Source organism: Apodemus sylvaticus, chromosome 2, assembly GCF_947179515.1.
Source record: "Apodemus sylvaticus chromosome 2, mApoSyl1.1, whole genome shotgun sequence".
Taxonomy (NCBI): domain Eukaryota; kingdom Metazoa; phylum Chordata; class Mammalia; order Rodentia; family Muridae; genus Apodemus; species Apodemus sylvaticus.
Window position 1 is genome coordinate 6,338,402 of NC_067473.1, and position 23,757 is coordinate 6,362,158.

At 43.4% G+C, this 23,757-nt stretch overlaps 1 protein-coding gene across 9 annotated transcripts in view; it reads left to right on the forward strand.

Moving 5' to 3' along the window:
* Srpk2 (SRSF protein kinase 2) overlaps nt 1–23,757 on the forward strand; it is a 178,298-nt gene that overhangs the window by 26,041 nt on the left and 128,500 nt on the right. The gene's annotated exons all lie outside the window — the stretch shown is intronic.

Sequence of the window (23,757 nt, forward strand, 5' to 3'; positions counted from 1 at the left end):
TTTGTTTTGTTTTGTTTTTGTCTTTTGGATTTGGTTTTTTCGAGACAGGGTTTCTCTGTATAACCCTGGCTGTCCTGGAACTCACTCTGTAGACCAGGCTGGCCTCGAACTCAGAAACCTGCCTGCCTCTGCCTCCTGAGTTTACAGGCGTGCGCCACCACCGCCCGGCTTCTTTAACATTTCCTTAAAGTGTGTGATGTGGAGTACTGCCTGGCATATGTGTTGATAATTCGATGTGTGTGCAGTTTTTCATGAAGTGCCTCTTGAGGATCAAATTCATTATTTGAACATTAGTGAATTTGAATCCACTTGTCCTTTCACATAAAGCATTTGCTATCGTTAAAACTAAACACACACAAAAGCTTACTTGTACTTTCTCAATGTTGTCTTCTTTGTGAGATCTTGCTCAACTATTCTAGTAAACTTCTCTTTGGGGGAGTTTTTAAAGCTATCAGAATTAATGATGACTAAAACCAGAAAGTGGCTTCAGCCCTTAGAAGACTGAGGAAGAAAGACAAAAGTTTTAGGCCAATCTGATCTACAGTCTGAGATCCCGTCTAAAAACAGGAGTGGTTAGGAATGCAGAGAAAGTTGAGTGGTCAGAATGATCAACCAAAACTAACAACCTGTAAAAGAGTCCTATAGAAATCTGATACCTGATAAGAAATTTAAAAAACACTTTTAAACATACCCTGTGCAGATAGATAACGCCATTCCAAAACACCACAATTTAATTAAGAAAAAGTCCCCATGCCAAGAAGAGGAGGCTACCTCACTATAAGCTATCAATCAGAAAGGCCCATGCAGTCCCCAAAAGAAAACAGGAACTATCACTGTTGCCCACCAGAACTAGATACTGCGGCCTGACTGGCAATGATGCCTTGTACATTTGTCTCAGAACACAGAAAGTCAAGCTGGACTGGGTTGAAAGAGTCCTTGCTATAAAGGCTTGCAAGGTAAAAGGTGTTCTTAGACTTGACTGTGGAAACTGCTATGTAGCAAAACCAATCCCCAAGAAAGACCTGGTACAACCGAGAAAGTCTGTTAAGAAGGTAACCAGCTGCCGGGCAGTGGTGGTGCACGCCTGTAATCCCAGCACTCTGGGAGGTAGAGGCAGGCGAATTTCTGAGTTCGAGGCCAGCCTGGTCTACAGAGTGAGTTCCAGGACAACCAGGCTACACAGAGAAACTCTGTCTCGAAAAACCCAAATCCAAAAGAAGGTAACCAGCTGCCACTTCACAAGTCAGAGTTACACCTGCTACTGTCAACCCAGACAAGCCCACAGCTGGAGGTTATAGGACTTCCTGCGCAAGATGTCACTGTTGCTTCTCTGAACAGACTGATATGACCATCAAAGTGCCTTCCTGAGGCTTGTGCTTACCCCAGAACAGTGTCACTGCTGCCTTTGCTCAGAGACGCTTCTCTCAGAAAACCTGTCAGCAGTGAATGTAAGGGACAGATGGTCCAAGTACAAGAGAATAACTCAACCACCAACCACCAACGGCTCGTGGCCCCCTGCAGTACTCAGGGACTGTCTCAGAAGAGGTTCAGGGCACGTGAGAACTGCTAACCTCCCTGCACAGCACCATTAACTGCACTTCTGAGCTAGGATCACTAGACAAGACCGCCATCCTAAGGGACCATCAGTATCCTGATATGGGTAGAGGAGGGGATCGGAGCTCTCTTCTGAAGATTTACACAAGTCGGAGGACAGTGAACGAGCAAAGACATTTTCTACAGTGATACAGCCACTGGTAAGGTGCCCACACTCTTGCAACTGTCACCCACTTCTCTAAAGAACCCCAGTGAAACCCACTGGGTCACCAAAGTAGGGTACTACTTAGAAAAGAAAGAGTCCATGGCAGAGAGTACCAGGAGATGAGCATAACCAGACCATACTATGTACACTATGAAATGCTATAATCAAAGCTACTGTTTATGTAATCAGTTCATGCTAACAAAAACGTTACTATTGTGGCTTTTAACAATCACTTCACATAAGTTTGCATCAGTGTACTGAGTTTGTTTTTAATGCCATAATAATTTGTGGAAAAAATCCTTACTTAATAATATTTTCAAGATGTTATTCTTCTTGTAAACAACTCAAACGCTTACATTCATCAGATGCGAATTTTATATCTATTTGCAGCTAACTATGGTCAGGCTTTTTTGTCTTCTGGTCCTGACAGGACTGCTGCACAGGATCTAGTCAGTAACCTGTCAGTATGAAAGGAAGGGGCGCAAGGCCTCCACGTCAGCTGAGAAGCTACTTGCACCTGATGGTTCCAAAGGAAAGACCCAGAGGTTCCAAAGGAAAGACCCGGTTTTCCTCTAGTGTGGCCCCTGGTGGGTTGACCACCCTCCAAAACTTAAAGAAGTCACAGCAGTGTGGCAGCAATAAAGGAACTGGTGGATCAATAGAATGGACTCACAGACGACCAGAACAACGGCAATGTAGTAATAAAATACAGATTTGGACAATTGATGCCTGGCAACTGAACATCCAGAAGCAGAACAATCTAGATGGTCATACTCCCAAAAAAATGAACTTGAGAATGGCATTATCTATCTGCACAGGGTATGTTTAAAAGTGTTTTTTAAATTTCTTATCAGGTATCAGATTTCTGTAGGATTTTTTTACAGGTTGTTAGTTTTGGTTGATCATTCTGACCACTCAACTTTCTCTGCATTCCTAACCACTCCTGTTTTTAGACAGGATCTCAGACTGTAGATCACTTTGGCCTAAAACTTTTGTCTTTCTTCCCCAGTCTTCTAAGGGCTGAAGCCACTTTCTGGTTTTAGTCATCATTAATTCTGATGTAGCTTTAAAAACTCCCCCAAAGAGAAGTTTACTAGAATAGTTGAGCAAGATCTCACAAAGAAGACAACATTGAGAAAGTACAAGTAAGCTTTTGTGTGTGTTTAGTTTTAATGATAGCAAATGCTTTATGTGAAAGGACGAGTGGATTCAAATTCACTAATGTTCAAATAATGAATTTTACCAGCAGGTGGCAACAATAAATCAGTATTTAATTTTGTAGTATAACTAATAGCAAGATATACTTTATTCTTCCTACCAGTAAACAATTGAGTGCTCATGCCCTTATAATATATGCTTTTTAGAAAGTGCATATAGTGTTCATTAAACGAAATAGCCTGGAACTCACAGGCTCACTCACCCCTGCTTCTGCCTCCTGAATGAGTGCTAGGTATATGAAGACATGCACCACCACATCTGGTCTTCTTGTGTATCTTAACTTGGCCTCAAACTCTTTAAGTAGCTGACAATGAACTCACAAATGCTCACAGTACAGGCTTGTGTTGTTATGGCCAGTTTTGCATAGTTGTTTTTTTTTTTAGAGACAGTCTTACTCTGTAGGCTAGGCTGTAGACTGCAGACTCACAGACGTCTGCCTGTGAGTGCTGGCTGGGCTCAATGGTGTGGGCCAGCACACCCAACTCTGCATAGTGCTTTCTAAAAGAGTAATGGGTGTTTTGAGAGTTTGGCTGTTGTTTTGTGTCTCACTATGTTCTGAGGCTGACCTGACACTTCCTCTGTAGAGCATGAGACTCATTAAACAGACTGAGATTGACTTGGGCCCTTGACCGTCCCTCCTGCTGCCAGGGTCTGCGGTCAAATGCCATGCTGTCTCCCCAGCTTCATGTCCAAACCCAGTGAGGATGTAGCTGTCTGGTTTAGTACCGGTGACTATAAAGGATTTGTCATGGCTTAGGATCCCATCTCCTCCCTCCAGGTTTATAATAGTCTAGATGTTAGGAGTTACCAAAAGTACACAAACAATTCTACTTGATTCCAATGATTTATTAAGTAGTATTAATCTTAAATTATTTATTAACTAGTGTTTATCAATATTTAGATCAGATTTTCTTAGGCTTATAGTTTGATTTTAAGTTAAAGTGTAGTTCTGCCATCTTTTGCTCCTCCTCACTGTTAAAATATCCATTTATTTGTCTGTATTTTCATTCACTGACAGGCCTTACTTTGTAGGCCTGGCGGGATGTGGACTCCTGCCTCTGCCCTAAGTGCAGGGATGACAGGCGCGCCTGTTTACTTTGTGCCTTGGCATTTTGCTCTGTTCAGTGCACACGGACAGCTTGAGTAGTGTGTTTGCAGCTGGACTGATTCTTCAGTGTTTAGGTGTATGAGGGTGTGACTCCATCACAGCTGGGATGACCTCAGGGGTCACCCTGTTGAACAACTGGAGATTGTGGTTTCTGTAATTGCATACCCTCACAATTCAACACTTGCCTTTGAAAGGTGCTAATGAATTAATAACTAATTTAAAGGGGTTCCCTCCTCCTTCCCACCCTCCTCCTGCCTCTACCCCCTCTGTTTCTTTCTTCCTTTCATTTTTCCAGGCAGGGTTTCCCTGTATAGCCCTTGTTGCCTCTGCCTCTCTGGGATCAAAGGTGTGCACCACATTATCCATCCGGCTTAAAGGAACTTTTCCATGGTGAGGTGAAATACTTTTTCTTTGATTTCATTTTGTTAAATGTCTTCATTGTTCACTTAGATCAGTGGTTCTCAACCTGAGGGTCTCCTGTGGGGGGATTGAATGACATTTTACAGGGGCCACCTAATGATTCATAATAGTAGCAAAATTACAGTTATGAAGTAACAGTCAACTCCCCAGCTCTGCCTAATGCATTTTGACCCAGTGGTTTTTCACCAGCTGCATCAGGGTGATTTAGAGACTGAGAGAGAATGTTTGGCTTGGCAAGGGTATTTCCTAGCAAATGAGACAAACTATGGTACACACCTTTAGTCTCAGCACATGAGAGACATAGGCAGGCAAATCTCTCCTTGAGGCCAAGGCTACACAGTAATGAGTAAGATTATGTCTTTAAAAAGAAAGAAAGAAAGAAAGAAAGAGTGGAGAGGGGAGAGAAAGCAGGAAGGCCCTTGAAGTGAAATGTATACAACATGCTATAACCTGTGCATTATTATGGTTAATAATTAATTGGCAATTAGTATATTGGCATGGTTGGCCAGCTATCATGTGAATCTAGTTTCTAACATTTTATTGTCTAGAAACAGAACTGTATTCACTAGGCAGTTGCTTTCTTTCTGTACTCTGGGAACTACCAGGCTACATTTAGTCTTTTTCTGGACATTACATGGTAGTAAAAATTCTGGAATTTTGGTTTCTTTAAAAACCAGAAATATTATAAGAATATGTTTTTATTTTAATCCTAGGTATGGGGATGTGGGGCTGCTTTGGACTGTCAGCAGCAGCTGACTTGGATTTGCCTTGTGCTCTAGCAGAGACATGTTTTTGCCAGCTACAGATAGTTTGTGTGATTGTGTGATGTTTGGAATTATGTACTCCTGACAGGGTACATAAATGGCTGAGGCGGGTGGCTGCTGGTTGTTCAGGGCTGGGCTGCAGTTTGTAAGTAGTCTTGCTCAAAGGAGAAACAAGTAGAAGGAAATTAGATTCAGATCTCTCTCTCCTCCCCTCTCCCTTTCCCTCTCCCTCAACTTCCCTCCCTTCTTGTTTCCCTTCTATTTAGTGATAGGGAGTGAATGGGGAGGGAGGAGAAAAGGTGAGAAAAAGAACCCACAGCCTTGGCAAAGATCAGCTACAAAGCAAAGAAGAAACAAAAGGAAACAAATTAGATTGAGAGATATTACCCCCTCCCTCAATCTTTCTTTCCTGTCTAGTGATAGAAGGTGAAACCAGGGAGATAAAGGTGGGGGGGGGAGAATCCACAAAGTAGCTAAGACTGGCTACATTTCATGTTATAGAGTCATACAATATGTGGCTTTGTATATCTTTCACTTTTTTAAAAAAAGATTTTATTTATTTTTTGTATGTGAATATACCTTCACAGTCTTCAGACACACCAAGAGAGGGCATCAGATCCCATTACAGATGGTTGTGAGTCACCATGTAGTTGTTGGGAATTGAACTCATGATCTCTGGAAGAACAGCCAGTGCTCCTAACCACTGAGCCATCTCTCCAGCTTAGCTTCTTTCACTTAACATGATGTTTCTAAGGTTCAATTGTATAGCATAGAAGGAATACATGGGGATTGTATTTACATCACTTCCTTTCCTCTGTCTCCCCTCTCAGACTCCTCCTGTGCACCCCAACTTCCTCTCAAATTCACAGCCTCTTTATTGCTTTACAGACAAACACATACACAAATAGGTGTGTATATATATATATATATATATATATATATATAAGTACAGTTTTCTGAGCACATTCAGTGTTGCTTATGTGTATATAAACTACTTGGGATTGGTGGCATATCAGGGACCTCATTCCTGCAGAATTAGTCTCCTCTCGAAAGCTAATTGATTATAGCTTTCCATCTGTGGGTGGGGTCTCGTTAGGCTTCGCTCAGCTGCTTTGGCATGTGTGCTGTTATTGTTTAGGCAGCCATATTGGTGAGGTTTCATGGATTTGGTTTCCTTGTCATGTGTAGAATATGCTACCTAGCAGCAGTGTCTTGGTCCTCTGGCTCCTCAAATCTTATGACCTCTTCTGTACCTGAGCCTTGGCTCTAGGGCTGTAAACGTGTCATTCAGGTTGTGGACCTCTTAGTCAGTTGTTCTCTGACGCGGTCTCTGTCAGGCAGGGCCAGCACAGGAGCCTCAAGTCGACAGCTGCTCTTGCGCATGTGGAGGTGGTGAGGGTGGGCAAAGTTATCAGGATACAGAGCTTCCTGACTTTTCCTCTGGATCACCAGGAAGGTCTTGGGTTATCTAGCGCGCGCACGCGTGTGTGTTTGTGTGTGTGTGTGTGTGTGTGTGTGTGTGTGTGAGAGAGAGAGAGAGAGAGAGAGAGAGAGAGCCTTATTGTGTGCCGTGGTACATGCATGGAGGTCAGAAAGGACTTGCAGGAGCCCCAGGGATCGAACTCAGGTTTTCAGACTTGGTGACACACATTTACCAGCCTGGCCATTCATTTTTGCCTATACTGACCGGGCGGTGGTGGCACACGCCTGTAATCCCAACACTCTGGGAGGCAGAGGCAGGCGGATTTCTGAGTTTGAGGTCAGCCTGGTCTACAGAGTGAGTTCCAGGACAGCCAGGGCTATACAGAGAAACCCTGTCTTGAAAAAACCAAAAAAAAAAATTTTTTTTTTTTTGCCTAACTGTTTTTATATATCTTAAGAATCTGTTGCTGACTTCATAACACCCTGGAGAGTCATCCTTACAGTTTTTTTTTACCCCGAGAGCATCTCTGTCTAGCTGTTTACATTAGTAGTTCTATTTGAGCCCACTTTGTGTATTGCCTTAGCAACATTGTGTTTTAGTACTGAATGGACTTGGGTATACACTTTTGAGACGGGGATTCTCTGTGTAGCCCTGGCTGTCCTGGAACTTGCTCTGAAGACCAGTCTGGCCTAGAACTCAGATCAGCCTGGAATCAAAGGCATGCGCCATCACTGTGCAGCATGTGGGGACTTCTATTGTTGTGTCCATTTACATATGTTACCTGGAGTTCACTATTAAGAAGGTCTTAAGGGCCATTGTGTAGCTTCTGATGGGAGATAAGCTTTTGTAATATTTATGTGAAATTAGTTTAAAAGCTAAAATAACAAAATGATAAAAATAGTACAGATTTTTATCTTGACTATAAGATATATTTAACTTGTGTATTGATTTTCTTTGTGGTAGAAGGAACTTTACTGGTTGTTTGTGAGAATTTGCAGTTTAATCTCAGGATAGTTACTAGTTCTTCCTTTGGAGATAGGATCTCTTGCATCCTGGCTGGCTTTGACTTTTCTGTACCGAGAATGACACTAAACTTTGATTCTTTTGCTTCTACCTCTCCAGTGCTGGATGGCAGCTTTCTGCAGGGCTGGAGATGAGACCATTGGCTCCATGCATGCTAGGCAAGTGCTTTGGCAACCCATCCCCTGCCCTGGCTGTGACTTCCTGAGGCAGGGTCTGGACAGACAGACGTGCAGGACGTCAGGCCTCTGCTCGAGCACTCCTCCTGCCTCAGTCTTTGCACTGCTGGAATTACAGGCTCTCGCTTACATGCTCAGGATATTGTTTTGTTTTTTCTTAAAAAAAGTTATTGCTCTTACAAAATATTGTTTTTTTTCTATATTTCTTTTTTGTGTGTGCGCATATGTGAGCATGTGAAGTGTTTTTGGAGATGAAGGAGTGATTTACAGGAGTCAGTTCTTTTCTTGAGGATCAAATTCAGATGGTCAGTCTCAGTCGCGAGCATGGTAGGCTGCTAAGCTGTTTTTCTAGCCCCTAGAGGCTTTATAAAATGAGAAACATTAAAGAAATTTTTACTGATTCAAATTTTTGTATTTTGCTAAATACATTAAAAACTGGTTCATTGCGTATTTGTAGCTCACTTTTAAAAAGTGATTGAGTTGGAAAAAATTTTAAATGTGTATGTATCGTGTGTGTACCTGTGTGTATGTAGAAGTTTCTAGGTGTGTGGGTGTGAGTGGAAGCTGATGGTTGTCCCTGACTGGAGGCAGGATCTCTGGCTGAACCTGTCTTTCCAGTTTCTACCAGAGATGACCTGTTTCTGTTGCCTAGCTCTGGGATTGCAGAGAGGCCCATGTTGTCCTGGCTTCTGTGTGGGTACCGGGATGGGATCTGAGGTCTGCTCCTCATGCTTCCGTGGCAAACACTGTCTACTGAGCCATCTCCGCGGTCCTAAGCTGTTGGAAAGTTTGTGTTAGAGCAGTGGTTCTCAGCCTTCCCAATGCTGCAACCCATTAACACAGCCCCTCATGGTATGGTGATCCCCAGCCATAAAATTATTTCATTGCTACTTCCTAACTATAATTTCCTACTGTTATGAATCGCAGTGTAAATATCTGCTATTTCTGATAGTCTTAGATGACCTCTGTGAAAGGGTCATTCAACCCCTAAAGGGGCTGCGACCCCCAGGCTGAGCGCTGCTGTGTCAGAAGCGTTAAGGTGAGGAGCGATGCTTAGTGAGATAGAAACATTAGCTCCTGTGCTTTACTCCTGCACTGGTTCAGGGATGTGTGTGGGAGTTGGTAATTCTGAGTGAGAGAAGAGAGAATGCAGACTGTCTTTTGGGAGCCTAGGTGATGATATTTCTCCTTAAATGTACAGTAAAGCCAGGCGGTGGTGGCGCATGCCTTTAATCCCAGCACTTGGGAAGTCAGAGGCAGGCAGATTTCTAAGTTCGAGGCCAGCCTGGTCTACAAAGTGAGTTCCAGGACAGCCAGGGCTACACAGAAAAACCCTGTCTCAAAAACAAACAAACAAACAAACAAACAAAGTACAGTACAGCCAGTCTCATGACACAACACAAAGGAAGAGAAAGTATTTCCACATGAGCTGGGTTGCTGAGAGACTTGCTAATCTGAAAAAAAGGACTAGAAAAAAATGTATAGCATCTTTTAAAAAGATCTAGTTTTTATGTATATGAGTGTTTTGTCTGCACATGTACCACACGTGTGCCTGTGAACGCCAGAAGAGGGTGTTAGATCCCTTGGAAATTAGTTTCAGATAGTTGTGAACCACCATACCAGTGCTAGGAACCAAATCCAGGTCTTCTGCAAGAGTGTTCTCAACTGCTAGTCAGTCTCTCCATCCCCTAAAACGTCTTACTATTATATCCTCTACATACATTACTCATAGGAGTGGATTTTGAAAATGGAACTTGCTAATCATTAATTTACTTCTTAGCGTTTTAGGAATGTAGAAGGGACACAGAGGAAAGCACACGTGTATGTAATATAGGAATATGGATATGTGTATATCCCTAAATATATAAATATAACCTCTTCAGTCTGTATAAAAGACCTTCCTTGGGTAATTCTAGGTAGAAGGATATAGTAATAGTGTAGGATGTGGTTATACGCACTTTCCTCCTTTGTAACTTTGTATTTTTTTACATTAACACATTAAGAGAAAATCTTATAGGATCTTGGCAGTTATGAATGTGTCTTGTGTCACTAGGACACTAAGGCTCATCCCTATAGCCTTGCAACTCTGCATCCTGTGGCCTCAGCACTGCTGCCTGCCCTCTTGTTTGCAAGGTCCTGTTGGGACTAACTCACGTCTCTGTTCTTGTACTGACCGCACTGTTTATGACGTGAGTCTGTATGTTTTTCACCTCCATGAGCTTGTGTCCTCAGAGGTACAGCCTGAGATGTCTTCATTGTCCCCATGTCTAGCAGAGTATGTGGCTCAGATTGACATCAATATATTAATTACAGGAACCAAAATATCTGTGTTTTCATAGGATGCAGCCTGGTAGGTGGGAACAAGATCATGCTTGTGGGATCAGCTTTAAAGTGGGGAACATTTTATATAAAAATCTTTATTCTTGTAGGCTGAAAAAAAAATGAGACAGTTTAGAATGGAATCAGCTGTTTCCCTCATAGCTAGGTCTTCTTAGGCTGATTGTCCTTATGCCAGTGAACCTGTTTTCATCCTTCATCCTGAGGTATCTGAGCTTTACTCTCTGACCAGTGGCCTTCTGTTCACTAGCCAGATCTACTGATCTACAGAAGATACGTTGTATTGGTGTTTTGGAAGATGATGGGACTTAGATCGTGCACATTATTTCTGCAGTTATGTTTTTCAGTGAGTGCTCTAAAGGATAGGCTCAGAGCTTCACACTTCCACTCACATAAAACTGAAACACAAAGCTCTGAAGAGTTGAATCACTAGGAACTATAGCAGAGCTGCTCACCCAGGAACCCTAGTGATACCGGCTTGCATGGAATGAGATGTTTGCTTACCTAGAAAGTTTATTGTTTTGGTGCGTCTATGCATTTAAAAAATGACTTAATGTAACTGGGTGGTGGTAGTTGTGATCATAAAAAGAGACACACAATGGTATAGTAGTATAGAATAGAGTTTATTTAGGGCATGGGGAGGGGAGTTAAGGAGTAGTAGAGGCAGAGAGTAGAGAGTAGAGAAGCAGAGACTGGCCATAACCACTGGAGAGTCGGGGGTAGGGAAGGGGGAAGGGAAGAGCCCAAGAGGGCAAGAGAGAACAAAAGAGTTAGAGACTGAGAGAGGGAGGAGGGATAAGCATCCCCTTTTATAGTGGGTTACACCTACCTGGCTGTTGCCAGGTAACTGTAGTTTAGACAGAATCCTAACAGTGGTGTCCCACTTCTGTAATCCCAGCACTTCCTGAGGTATAGGCAGGCAGATCTTTGTGAGTTTGAGGCCAGCTTGGTGTACAGAGGGAGTTCCAGGATAGTCCAAGCTATACAGAGGTATCCTGTTACAACACCCCCACCCTCCACCCCCCCAAAAAAAGACTTGCTATACTGTCCTACTATCCATATTTTAGTCCATGGCCTTTCCCCTATCTTCAGCAAATGCTTACTGACTTTCCTGAAGCAATCTTCAGTTCCTTGAAGTCAGTGGTTTTCAACCTGTGGGTCATGACCCCTTGGGGGGGCTCAAACAAATCTTTCACAGGAGTCACATAAGACTATTGAAAAGCACAGATATTTGCATTATGATTCATAATAGTACATCTATTATGATTCATAACAGTAGCAAAATTACAGTTATAAAATAGCAAAAATAATTTTATGGTTGGTGTAGTGGTTTGAATACGCTTGGCACAGGGAGTGGCATTATTTGGAGGTGTGGCATTGTTGAAGTAGGTGTGGCCTTATAGGAGTAGGTGTGTCACTATGGGTGTGGGCTTTAAGACCTTCACCCTAGTTGTCTGGAAGTCAGTCTTCTCAAAGCAGCCTTCAGATGAAGATGTAGAACTCTCAGCTCCTCCTGCACCATGCCTGTCTGGATGCTGCCATGCTTCTGCTTTGATGATCATGGACTGAACCTCTGAACCTGTAAGCCAGCCCCAATTAAATGTTGTCCTTTATAAGAGTTGCCTTGGACAGGGTGTCTGTTCATAGCAGTAAGACCCTAACTATGACAGTTGGGGGTTACCCTAACACAAAGAACTCTATTAAAGGGTCACAGCGTTTGGAAAGTTGTGAACCACTGCTTTAAGAGAAAATGAAATTTTGTTATTTGTGTTTGAAATGTTAAAAGCATTAAGTAAGTTGGGTTCTTTTGTAAAACTTTAAGTGTACTTTTTGGGAAGATAGGTCTAGAACTCTCTTTCACGGGGTACTGGTTGACCCTCCTCCATCAAAGGTACAAGCTCTGTGTCTGTGGGAAATGGGGCAACACAGAAGGCCTCAAACAGGACAAAATGGGATCAGTTATTTTCAGAGACTTAGCTCTGCAGGAGTGTGGAGCAGGATTAGAACAGTGAGAGACAATGCTGGGTCAGAGACTACAGAGGCCCTACCAGTATGGATGCATACAGATGAGAACTCTGTTTATTTTCAGTAAAAAATTCAAGTCCTTTAGCTGTGTGGGTTGGTTATGAAACTCTCTTAGTGAACTCTATAATACTGGGAATATACTGTATAGGTTTTTAAAAAGGATAAAATAATCTCATGGTTCTATACAAAAAGAATCTTTGAGTTGAATAGGCAGAAATGTGCTTTACCCTTTGGTAATCCCTTCCCCCTCTTGCCTCGCTTGGGCTCTCCTGCATTGTCCCAGCAAGTGTGCACCTCCAGGCTTGATGCAGATCGCCCGCCTCGGCTCCCTGGCTTCAGGATAGGGTGTGCTATGCCACACCTGTCTGCCTGGTTGGTAAGTATTACTTGTGTGAGAACATTATTTTGCACATAAAAATGTGTGAATGAAAATGAGGACATGAGCACTTGTAGGGACAGTGAGGAGATGGTGTTCAGTGTAGATATGAGGAGAGCACAGCCAGAGGCATCTGGAAAGTCTGAAGGACTGGGCCAGATGAGGAGAGACGGGGGTGGGAGGGGGGTGGGGGGTGGGGGGGCGCGGGCTGGCAGGGATGTGGGTGGGGGGAGGGGTTGGGGGGCGCAGACAAAAAAGGAGGGCAAGAGTGCCATTGTTACCTAGGAATCAGAAGCTGTGGAAAGGCAAGAGAGAAGGAAAGGGCTGGAGAAGCTTAGTGCAGGGAGGTGTGGGAAGACAATGGGAGAAGAGCAGAAGGAGCTCATGTAAGGACCCAGAGGCCGGCTGCTGGCTTGCGCTGGAAATAGACTCCTTAGCTATCTGCCCTGAGTTTCTTTGACCCTGACACTGGGCACTCATGCTTGAGATTGTTGATTTGTTGGGGACGATTTCAGCATTGCTTTCTAAGATTTGCCTTGATACAGAACTTACTTTCCTTAAATGTAGTATGATGGACTATTTAGAACTATAAGTGAGAGAAGAAGCCCATGGCCAGTTTTTGGAGATGGTGCTGTTAGCTGGACTGAGCCCTCTGGGTACTGAGCCCTCTGCTCCCCAGATCTATATATCTATATCTATATCTATATCTATAGCTATATCTATCTATCTATCTATCTATCTATCTATCTATCTATCTATCCATCCATCCATTCATACACACACACACATATACATACACATCCATACACACATATATACATACACATACACACACATATACATACACATACATACACACGTATACTACATGTACATACACACACACACACACACACACACACATATATATATATATATATATATAATCATTGTTATTATATGTGTTTATGAGTGTATGTTCCTGTGTGTAGGCATGCGTCATGGTGCTTGTGTGGAAGTCAGAGAATAACTTTAAGGAGTCAGTTTATTTTCTTTTACCTTGGGTCCTAGGAGTTTGAATTCTTATAGGTTTTGGTGACCTGGTAATAAGGTAGAATGGTATTTGTCCTTATAACATTTTCAGTAGTAAGATTGCACTAAAATTTAATTTTAGTAAGTAGGGTCTCATGACTCACACTTGCAGTCCCAATACCAGGGAAGCTGGCTGGGAATTTGAAGCCAACTGAAGATGGATCATGCGGCACTTGCCATGCCCTCCAATAATACTGCTATAATCTGTTATTTATATTTTCTTTATCTTGGAAAAGACATAGGCAAGACTACTTGTGTTACCGCTCTTTTTTTTTTTTTTTAAAGATTTATTTATTTATTATATGTAAGTACACTGTAGCTGTCCTCAGACACACCAGAAGAGGGCGTCAGATCTCATTACGGATGGTCGTAAGCCACGATGTGGTTGCTGGGATTTGAACTCAGGACATTTGGAAGAGCAGTCAGTGCTCTTACCCACTGAGCCACCTCTCCAGCCCTCTGTTACCGCTCTTATATTACAAGATAAGATCATGGCAACATGTGTGGTGGCCCAGACTTTTGAGCCCAGCATCAGGAAGGCCACTCTGAGTTCAGGGCCAACCTGATTTACACAGGAGGTTTGCAGGATAGCCAGAGCTACATAGTGTGACCCCCATCTTGAAAATACAAATACAAAATACCAATAAGTAAACGAATAGAAAAAATAAAGCAAATTCTAAAATACCAAATCCTGCCAGGTGGTGGCGCATGCCTGTAATCCCAGCACTTGGGAGGCAGAGGCAGGTGGATTTCTGAGTTCGAGGTCAGCCTGGTCTACAGAGTGAGTTCCAGGACAGCCAGGGCTACACAGAGAAACCCTGTCTCGGAAAACAAAAACAAAAACAAAAACAAAAAACAACAACAAAAAAATAATAAAATACCAAATCCTCCTTTTGATTCTGTTGTGTCTAGGCCGAGTTTAGCACATAGTCTGTTCCTTATGAAGCATTGTTGTAAGTAAGAGAATGATGCTCCCCTTTCAGAGTTAGGGATGCAGGGGCCACGCATTGGAAACACCATGTTCAGATTGTAAGTTTATGGTCAGACATGTTTTCAATGTTTAGCCATGTTCTCTCTTGTTGATATGGGTTTCTCGTCAATAAATGGTCCCGTTTGAGATATTTGAACTGTCAAAATGGATTGCTTAGCCATGTTCTCTCTTGTTGATACGGGTTTCTTGTCAATAAATGGTCCCGTTTGAGACATTTGAACTGTCAAAACGGATTGCAGATGAAGACATTTTGAAGCACTGGATTAAATGCTTTGTCTGAAGGTGGTGCCTTGCCAGCAGGAGGGCAGCAGTTAGCCAGCGTGCTTCTCCTTGTGACTTTCTTCCTTTGTTCTCAGACTTCACAAGGAGGCCAAACTCCTGGCTTATTTATTTCTTCTGTTGAGTAGAAAATAACAGGTCTTGGCTTATATGTTTGAAAGTTTCTACCTTTGGGCTAAAGAGATGGCTCAGTGGTTAAGGGCATTGGCTGCTCTTACAGAGGACCTGGGTTTGATTCCCAGCATCTATATCTGGTGGCTTATGACCACATATACCGCCAGTTCCAGGGGACCAGATGCCTTCTTCTGTCTCCCATGGGGACTTATATACACATGGTATCTATAAATTCATGCAGGCACATATACATACAAATAAAATAAATAAATCTTTGTACATTTCTACCTAAATAGATTGTTTCTAGGGAATGTCATTTGAATAGTAATTTATAGTCCTATGGCTTTTCTATATGCTGTGAAACCACTTTTTAGGGAGCTCAAGTAAATGTATTTAAGGCAAGTGTATAGAGACAGATGGCCCTCCAGGGTCTGATTAAATCCATTAGAATCGTAAGACCCATCAAGACAAAGTGACAGTGTTTGCTTTTCTTTCCCTGAAAGGTAAGAAAAGGCAGGAAGCTGCAAACTAGTACAGAAGAGAGTTGTGATGATTCTGATGTTTTCAGAAATGCCAGGTATTAGTAACATTAACAGAAGTATCTGCCCAGGCTGGAGAGGTGGCTCAGTGGTTAAGAGCACTGACTGCTCTGAGGTACTGAGTTCAAATTCCAGCAACCACATGGTAATGGGTTTCAGCTCACAACAGCTCACAACCGTCTGTAATGGGAACCAATGTACTCTTCTGGGGTGTCTGAAGATAGCTACAGTGTACTCACATACTTAAATAAATATCAAAAAAGTATTCCCCCCAATCTTCATCCCCAGATGCTGTAGACTGAACCCAGGGTCCTTATATATGCTGGGTGATCAGTCTTCTCCCTCTGAGCCACACCCTCAGCCTGTGCTGGTTTGTATCCCACTTTAAAACTTATTGCCAAAATGTTGAAGGTGTTCAAAGTGAGGTGTGCCACTGGGGAGTGCTATTTTGGCACAAGAACTTGGTTTTGAGCAGGTTAGCTATCCATACTTTCTGTTTTAAAAGCAAGGGGTACAGTTTCCACATGCAATATGTTTCTTTTTTTTCCCCCTTTTTGGATTGGATATTTTCTTTATTTACATTTCAAATGTTTTTCCTTTTCCAGGTCTCCCCTTTGGAAACTCCCTATCACCTTTCCCCTGACCCTGCCTCTATGAGGGTGCTCCCCACCCACACACTCCAGTCCTCTCTCCCTACATCCCCTACACTGGGGGCATCAAACACCCTCAGGCCCAAGGGCCTCTCCTCCCACTGATGTCCAACAAGACTATCCCTCTACCACATATGCAGCCAGCGCCATGGGTCCATCTATGTGTATTCTTTGGTTGGTGGTCCAGTCCTTAGTTGAGGGACATCTGGATTGTTTCCAGCTTCTGACTGTTATAAATAAGGCTGCTATGAACATAGTGGAGCCTGTGTCCTTATTACATGTTGGAGCATCTTCTGGGTATATGCCCAGGAGTGATATAGCTGGGTCCTCAGGGCCAATTTTCTGAGGAACTGCCAGACTGATTTCCAGAGGGGTTGTACCAGCTTGCAGTCCCACTAGCAATGGAGAAGAGTGTTCTTTCTTTTCCACATCCTTGCTGGCATCTGCTGTCACCTAAATTTTTGATCTTAGTCATTCTGACTGGTGATGAGGTGGAATCTCAGGGTTGTTGGATTTGCATTTCCCTGATGACTAAGGATGTTGAACATTTCTTTAGGTGCTTCTCAGCCATTTGGAATTCCTCAGTTAAGAATTCTTGGTTTAGCTCCATTCCCCATTTTTTAATAAGGTTATTTGGTTTTCTGGAGTCTAACTTTTTTAGTTCTTTGTAGGTATTGATTAGCTCTTGTATTGGCTGGTTTTCTGTGTCAACTTGACACAGGCTGGAGTTACCACAGAGAAAGGAGCTTCAGTTGGGGAAGTGCCTCCATGAGATTCAGCTGTGGGGCATTTTCTCAATTAGTGCTCAAGGGGTGAGGGCCCCTTGTGGGTGGTTCCATCTCTGGGCTTATATTCTTGGGTTCTATAAGAGAGCAGGCTGAGCAAGCCAGGGGAAACATCCCTCCATGGCCTCTGCATCAGCTCCTGCTTCCTGACCTGCTTGAGTTCCAGTCCTGACCTCCTTTGGTCCTACAGTTCCAAACAGCAATTTGGAACTGTAAGCTGAATAAACCCTTTCCTCCCCAACTTGCTTCTTGGTCATGATGTTTGTGCAGAAATAGAAACCCTGACTATAGAAGGAAAAATGGAAGAGAGGGTTTGTAAATTTTTTCTCCCTGTTGGTCATCTTATTGTATCATCAACTGAGAAATGAAGAGTTCACACTTTGAATAACTTGTCGATGTTTAATATGCATACATGCATATTTTGCCTGGTTCCATACAGGATTTAATAAGGTAGCCCTGGTTTGGCCTTGTGGTCTGAGTGGAAATGAATCTTGCTTACGAATGGTGTACACTTACCACAGGAGTGTTGCATTCTTACCACCACCTGGTGTGTAGGGCCTTTCAACTTGCCCTTTGTGTGTTTCTCTGAGACAGAGTACCATGCCAGCATAGGCCGGCTTTGAACTCCCCATAGTTCAAGATCAGCATTGAACCCCATCTTCTACCTCACCTCTAAAGTGCTAAATTCACAGGAATATACCATGATTTTTTTGCTTTCTTAAAAATATGTTGCCGGGCAGTGGTGGTGCATGCCTTTAATCCCAGCACTTGGGAGGCAGAGGCAGGTGGATTTCTGAGTTCGAGGCCAGCCTGGTCTACAGAGTGAGTTCCAGGACAGCCAGGGCTTTACAGAGAAACCCTGTCTTGAAAAACCAAATATATATATAATTATTCTTTATAATTATCTCTTTATTCTTACATCCCAGACCAATGTAGATACTCAGAAAATATGTGTGTAGTGTAAACTGCAATCTACCCCAGCCCCACCACACCTGTGTTGGAGATTTTATAAGGCGGATTGACTCGTTGGAACTTTGTGGTTGTGGAGCTGCAATAATGCAGATATGAAGCTAGAATTTTAGTCTTCTTTTCTTTTTGTTAAGATTTATTTATTTTATTTTTATGAGTGTACTGTTGCTATCTTCAGACACACCAGAAGAGGGCATCAGATCCCATTACAGGTGGTTGTGAGCCACCATGTGGTTGCTGGGAATTGAACTCAGGACCTCTGGAAGAGCAGTCAGTGCTCTTAACCACTGAGCCATCTCTCCAGCCCAATTTTAGTTTTCTTAAGCACCTACCTTCAATAGCTTTCCTAATATCCTATCAACTATTAGGTATAACCTTTAGAATACATTACCTTATCAGGTCACCTGCTTCTATGGTCCCCAAAGCTGATATTGTCATTAGAGAACATTTAAAGATCCATAGGCAAATGTTGTCCATTTGGCCGTGGTCCCCTGGCCTGACATCCTCAGCAGCATATTTGGGAAATGCTCTGATGTATTTGTCTCTGACCATAAAAATTCATGCTCCCACATCTTCATTGACACTTGTTATTCAAGCTAACTTAGCTAAGTCTGTTTCCAGTCTGTGCACTCACACTTAGAACAAACAGCTTTGTTTTGAGGTGAGAGCTAAGCTTTGAATCAACACGACTTTGTAATACCACTTTGGATCAAGTAGTAAAAATTAAAAAAAAAAGTAATTGATACCTTGTATGTCTTACATAATAGGTGAAAATTGATTTAAAAAGGATTAAACTATCACAAAAACGTTTTTGTGACTTTTGGTTTAGCAAAGGGATTTTAGCTGTGATACCATGAAACACCTCCAGAATAACAACAAACCACAGAGAAGAGAGGGGGAGGGGGAGGGGAGGGGAAGGGGAAGGGGGAGGGCGCAGACTGAAGGGTCTTGCCAGTGACCCTGAAATGACTTGCTCACAACTCCTCTGCTGGGCCCACAAGGCAATTAAAAGGCAGGATGAAGGCCTGCCATTTCTATCTTAATTGTGTTTGGCTATCTCTCCTGTGGGTCAGGTTTTTGCTTGACACTTCCTACTTCATTTCATCTTCAAGGCCCAAGGCACAAGTCCTTCTTCTAAGCTTGCAGTCACTCTGGATTCTGGGAAATTCTCCTCAGGGCACTCATCCAAGAGGGTGAACAGAGCCAGATCAGTCCTCTCAGGTGATAGAAGTGATTAATAGTAATAATTTATAGACAGTGACCAAGGTGATCACCTAGACCAACATTTGCTTAATTACGAACACTTCTTGTCCCGTGTCTCAGTTCTCTGTGTAAGCCAAAGCTCATGTCAAGTACTCCAGAGAGGGGCTTGGTAACCGGACCCTTTGATGCATTTCTTTTCCCTGTGGCCGCACTAAAGAAAGCTTTCCCTTAGTTTGTCACCATTACTCTTTAATTTGTGTATTGGATGTGGTCATCCTCATCTGTTGGGGCTGCTGAGGCTTTGGCTGTAAAAAGCTGTGTTTTCAGTCTCAGCCCTTGGCAGCTGAGGGAGGAAGATGGCCCTGAATCCCACCCCAACCTGGGCTTCACAAATGAAGCAGGGCTAATCTCTTGAAGGCAGCGTGGGTCCCAGCGGTTCTGCTGGGGTGGCTGAGAGCTCAGTCAGGGTGCTTGGGGCTGCTGTGTGTGTTTAGACCATCGCAGTCTGGTCTGATCTGAGGGTGTGCCAGCTCGCAGCCCTTCTCCCGTCTCTAGACAAAGGACATGGACTCAATTAGGTCACAATAAGTGACCTTTCTGGACTGGATTATTCAAGACCATCTAGCCAGTGAGAGACAATCTTACCAGTTCTTTGAGTGTATAATAAAAAAAAAAAAAAGAGAGAGAAACATTAAAAAAGATAAACTGGACTTCTCCCAAAGTCTTAACTGCTTTTGAGAGATATTTCTGACATAAAAGAGAAGTCACAGACTGGCAGAAAGAGAGAAAAGACTTTTCTATATTATGTAATCATATATGAAATTCAACAACAAGAAAAACATCAGTTTAAAATGGAAGGAGGAGCTGAAAGATGGCGAAGTGGTTAGAGCCCTGGCTGCTGTTCTAAGAGGACCTGGGTTCAGTTCCCGGAACACACATGGCAGCTCACAACTGGTCAGCTTCAGGGGATCAGACACCCTCACACTCACACACATGTACACAAAACATATAGAACAAAAGTTGTTAAGATGGAATGAGGGGGCTGGAGAGATGGCTCAGCCGTTAAGAGCACCAACTGCTCTTCTGAAGGTCCTGAGTTCTAATCCCAGCAGCCAAATGTGGCTCACAACTATCCGTAACAAGATCTGATGCCCTCTTCTGGAGTGTCTGAAGACAGCTACAGTGTACTTACATATAATAATAAATAAATTAAAAAAAACCAAACAAATAAAAAGATGGAATGAAGGCTGGTGGGGAGGGACCGGGAAGAGGGACAACATTTGAAATGTAAATAGATAACATAATTAATAAAAAAGATGGAATGAACAGCTTCTTTTTTTTGGAGGGGGGGTTGTTTTTCTGAGTCAGGGTTTCTCTGTGTAGCCCTGGCTGTCCAGGAACTCACTCTGTAGACCAGGCTGGCCTTGAACTCAGAAATCCGCCTGCCTCTGCCTCCTAGAGTGCTGGGATTACAGGCGTGCGCCACCACCGCCTGGCTTTTTTTTTTTTTTTTTTTTTTAAAAACAAGAGAAGTGAAAACTATCTCAGTTTCTTTGACCAGGGAATGGCTAAATAGTGATACATCTAGATGCTGAATATTACTTAACAGTAAAAAGAGATGAATTATCAATACAGGTAGGTAACATCTAAAGGTGTATTATGTTGTGACAAGGGTGGCTCAAAAGCTTATATAATCCAATAAAAGTTTGTTATACTTTTTTGTTGCTTTAAGAAATGTGCTGACTATTACCGCTAGAGCAGAGCAGTCTGGCTCCGGCAGAGTGAAGGCTGCAAGAGAGAGGCGGGTGGTGAACAACAGAGGTCCTGGAGTACAGTGTGCGCACCAGGGTTTGGATCCCCGGAGCTACACAGATAAGTTGGGCAGGCGTTTCCGCCTCCTGTAATCACAGACCTAGGAGACAGACACGCAGCCCTGGGAAGAGGGTGGACAGCAAGACTAGCCGCAGTTGGTGAGCTGTGGACTCAGTCACACACACACACACACACACACACACACACACACACACACACACACACAATGAAACTCTGAAGGTAGAGAGCCATAAGATGATAAAGAACATTGTGTTTGTTTTCTTTTCTGTTGCCATACTACTTTGTATAGTTGCGTATCAGAGGCGCCCTCAGCTCAAAGCTGATTGTGCTTGTTAGGGGGTATTCTGCATATGCTGCTCAAAAGCACATGTAGATAAATTGCCCCAAATATTCTGGTGCTTTATAGATCCATCCTGCAGTAGGTGAGAATGTGTATGCTGAATAGAAGCATAGTAGTTTACCAATCCTTTCTCCTCGTGGGGTTAACTTGTCAGAGTTCATTAGAGACACTCAGCAAACTGTGAGCTCACTTACCAAGGGTGTATATGTCCTCTGTCCTGAAAAATTTGATCCTCTCTTTGGGCTCCTTGCCTGTGGAGTCTGGGGCATGATGTCTAGAATGCTATATCCACTAGAAATAGCGTACAAGCCATACGTCTTAATTAAAACTTTTGTTACTACACAGAACACAAAACCTTTACCATTATAACCATTCTAAAATATATCCTTTGGTGACATTAAGTACAGTACATTAGAACATTTGTGATATGAATATTGTTTCTAGAAGATTTGCACAATCTAAAAAATTCTGTGACCATCAAATAATAGCTCTGTATTTTCCCTTCCAGTCTGTGTCTTATGTCTTGTGTCTTCTTCAGTACTACTATCTGTCCTTTTGCTTGTGGCCTTTTTTGTTCATAATACTTTTGTGGTCTATCCACATTGCAGCATGTGGCAGGGTGCACGGTGGAGGTGTGGCTTGTAGGGATCCTTGTAGGTGTGGCAGCTTGTTGGGATGTGGCAGTTTTGGGTGCTGCCTTGCACTGTGGGGTTGGATCATCGTGTGGTCTTCAGATAGCCTAGCAGCCTCTAAAAGTAGGTTGATGAGAGCTGGTGTAACTCATTCCCTGCTGAGAGGAGTTTAGATTTCTGAAATGGAGAGATCTTAGTTCAGTAGGTGGTATTAGCAGCATTGACTCTTTGGAGTTGGATAGAACTGGGGCTAAGTCTGGGTCTTAGTTTATTCACTGGGTGACTTTAGATGCTTACAGTTAACCTTACCTTTTTGTTTCTCCCATCTATAAAGGGGGAATGGTATTTATATTTACTCAATAGTGAGGGCTTTTGTTTGTTTGTTTTATGGGGGTGGGAATATAACCCAGGGCTTTGTACATGCTAGGAAAGTATTCTGCTCCTGAACTATACCCAAGCCTCATGTTTTAGATGGTCTTCTTAGGCTGACCTTGGTCTGTTTGCTTTAGCCTCCTAGATGCTTGGATTCTAACAGTGTTATTAATTGAAAGATAACTATTGTCACCATAATGTGAAAAGATGATTATTTTTTACCATTACACAAAGAAATCTGAAATAGTAAAAGCTTCAGTGGCAGAACTAATCACTGTGGAAAGACCCAGACACTTGGAGAGAGGCTGCTGTGCTATAGCAATGGGGACTTAAAAGAGAAAGGACTAGACCTCTTAGAATAAGCTGATGAGGAACTCAGACAGCTAGTTCCACAGGTGATTCAGAGAAAACATCGGGTATCAGATAGGCACTCGAATATTAGGAAGTCAGTGGTCTTTACCAATTGAGGCAAAAAAGCCATAGGGAGCAAATCAGAGCTGCCCCAGTGTGGGGCTACTGGAGTAAAAGCTGACCCTCAGGCATGCTTCAGAGGTCCTGGAGTAGAAGCTGGCCCTCAGGTACGCTTCAGAGGTCCTGGAGTAGAAGCTGGCCCTCAGGCACACTTCAGAGGTCCTGGAGTAGAAGCTGGCCCTCAGGTACACTTCAGAGGTCCTGGAATAGAAGCTGGCCCTCAGGTACACTTCAGAGGTCCTGGAATAGAAGCTGACCCTCGGGCACACTTCAGAGGTCCTGGAATAGAAGCTGGCCCTCAGGCACACTTCAGAGGTCCTGGAGTAGAAACTGGCCCTCAGGTACACTTCAGAGGTCCTGGAGTAGAAGCTGGCCCTCAGGTATACTTCAGAGGTCCTGGAGTAGAAGCTGGCCCTCAGGCACACTTCAGAGGTCCTGGAGTAGAAGCTGGCCCTCAGGTACGCTTCAGAGGTCCTGGAGTAGAAGCTGGCCCTCAGGCACGCTTCAGAGGTCCTGGAGTAGAAGCTGGCCCTCAGGTACGCTTCAGAGGTCCTGGAGTAGAAGCTGGCCCTCAGGTACACTTCAGAGGTCCTGGAGTAGAAGCTGGCCCTCGGGCACACTTCAGAGGTCCTGGAGTAGAAACTGGCCCTCAGGTACACTTCAGAGGTCCTGGAGTAGAAGCTGGCCCTCAGGTACGCTTCAGAGGTCCTGGAGTAGAAGCTGGCCCTCGGGCACACTTCAGAGGTCCTGGAGTAGAAGCTGGCCCTCAGGCACACTTCAGAGGTCCTGGAGTAGAAACTGGCCCTCAGGTACACTTCAGAGGTCCTGGAGTAGAAGCTGGCCCTCAGGCACGCTTCAGAGGTCCTGGAGTAGAAGCTG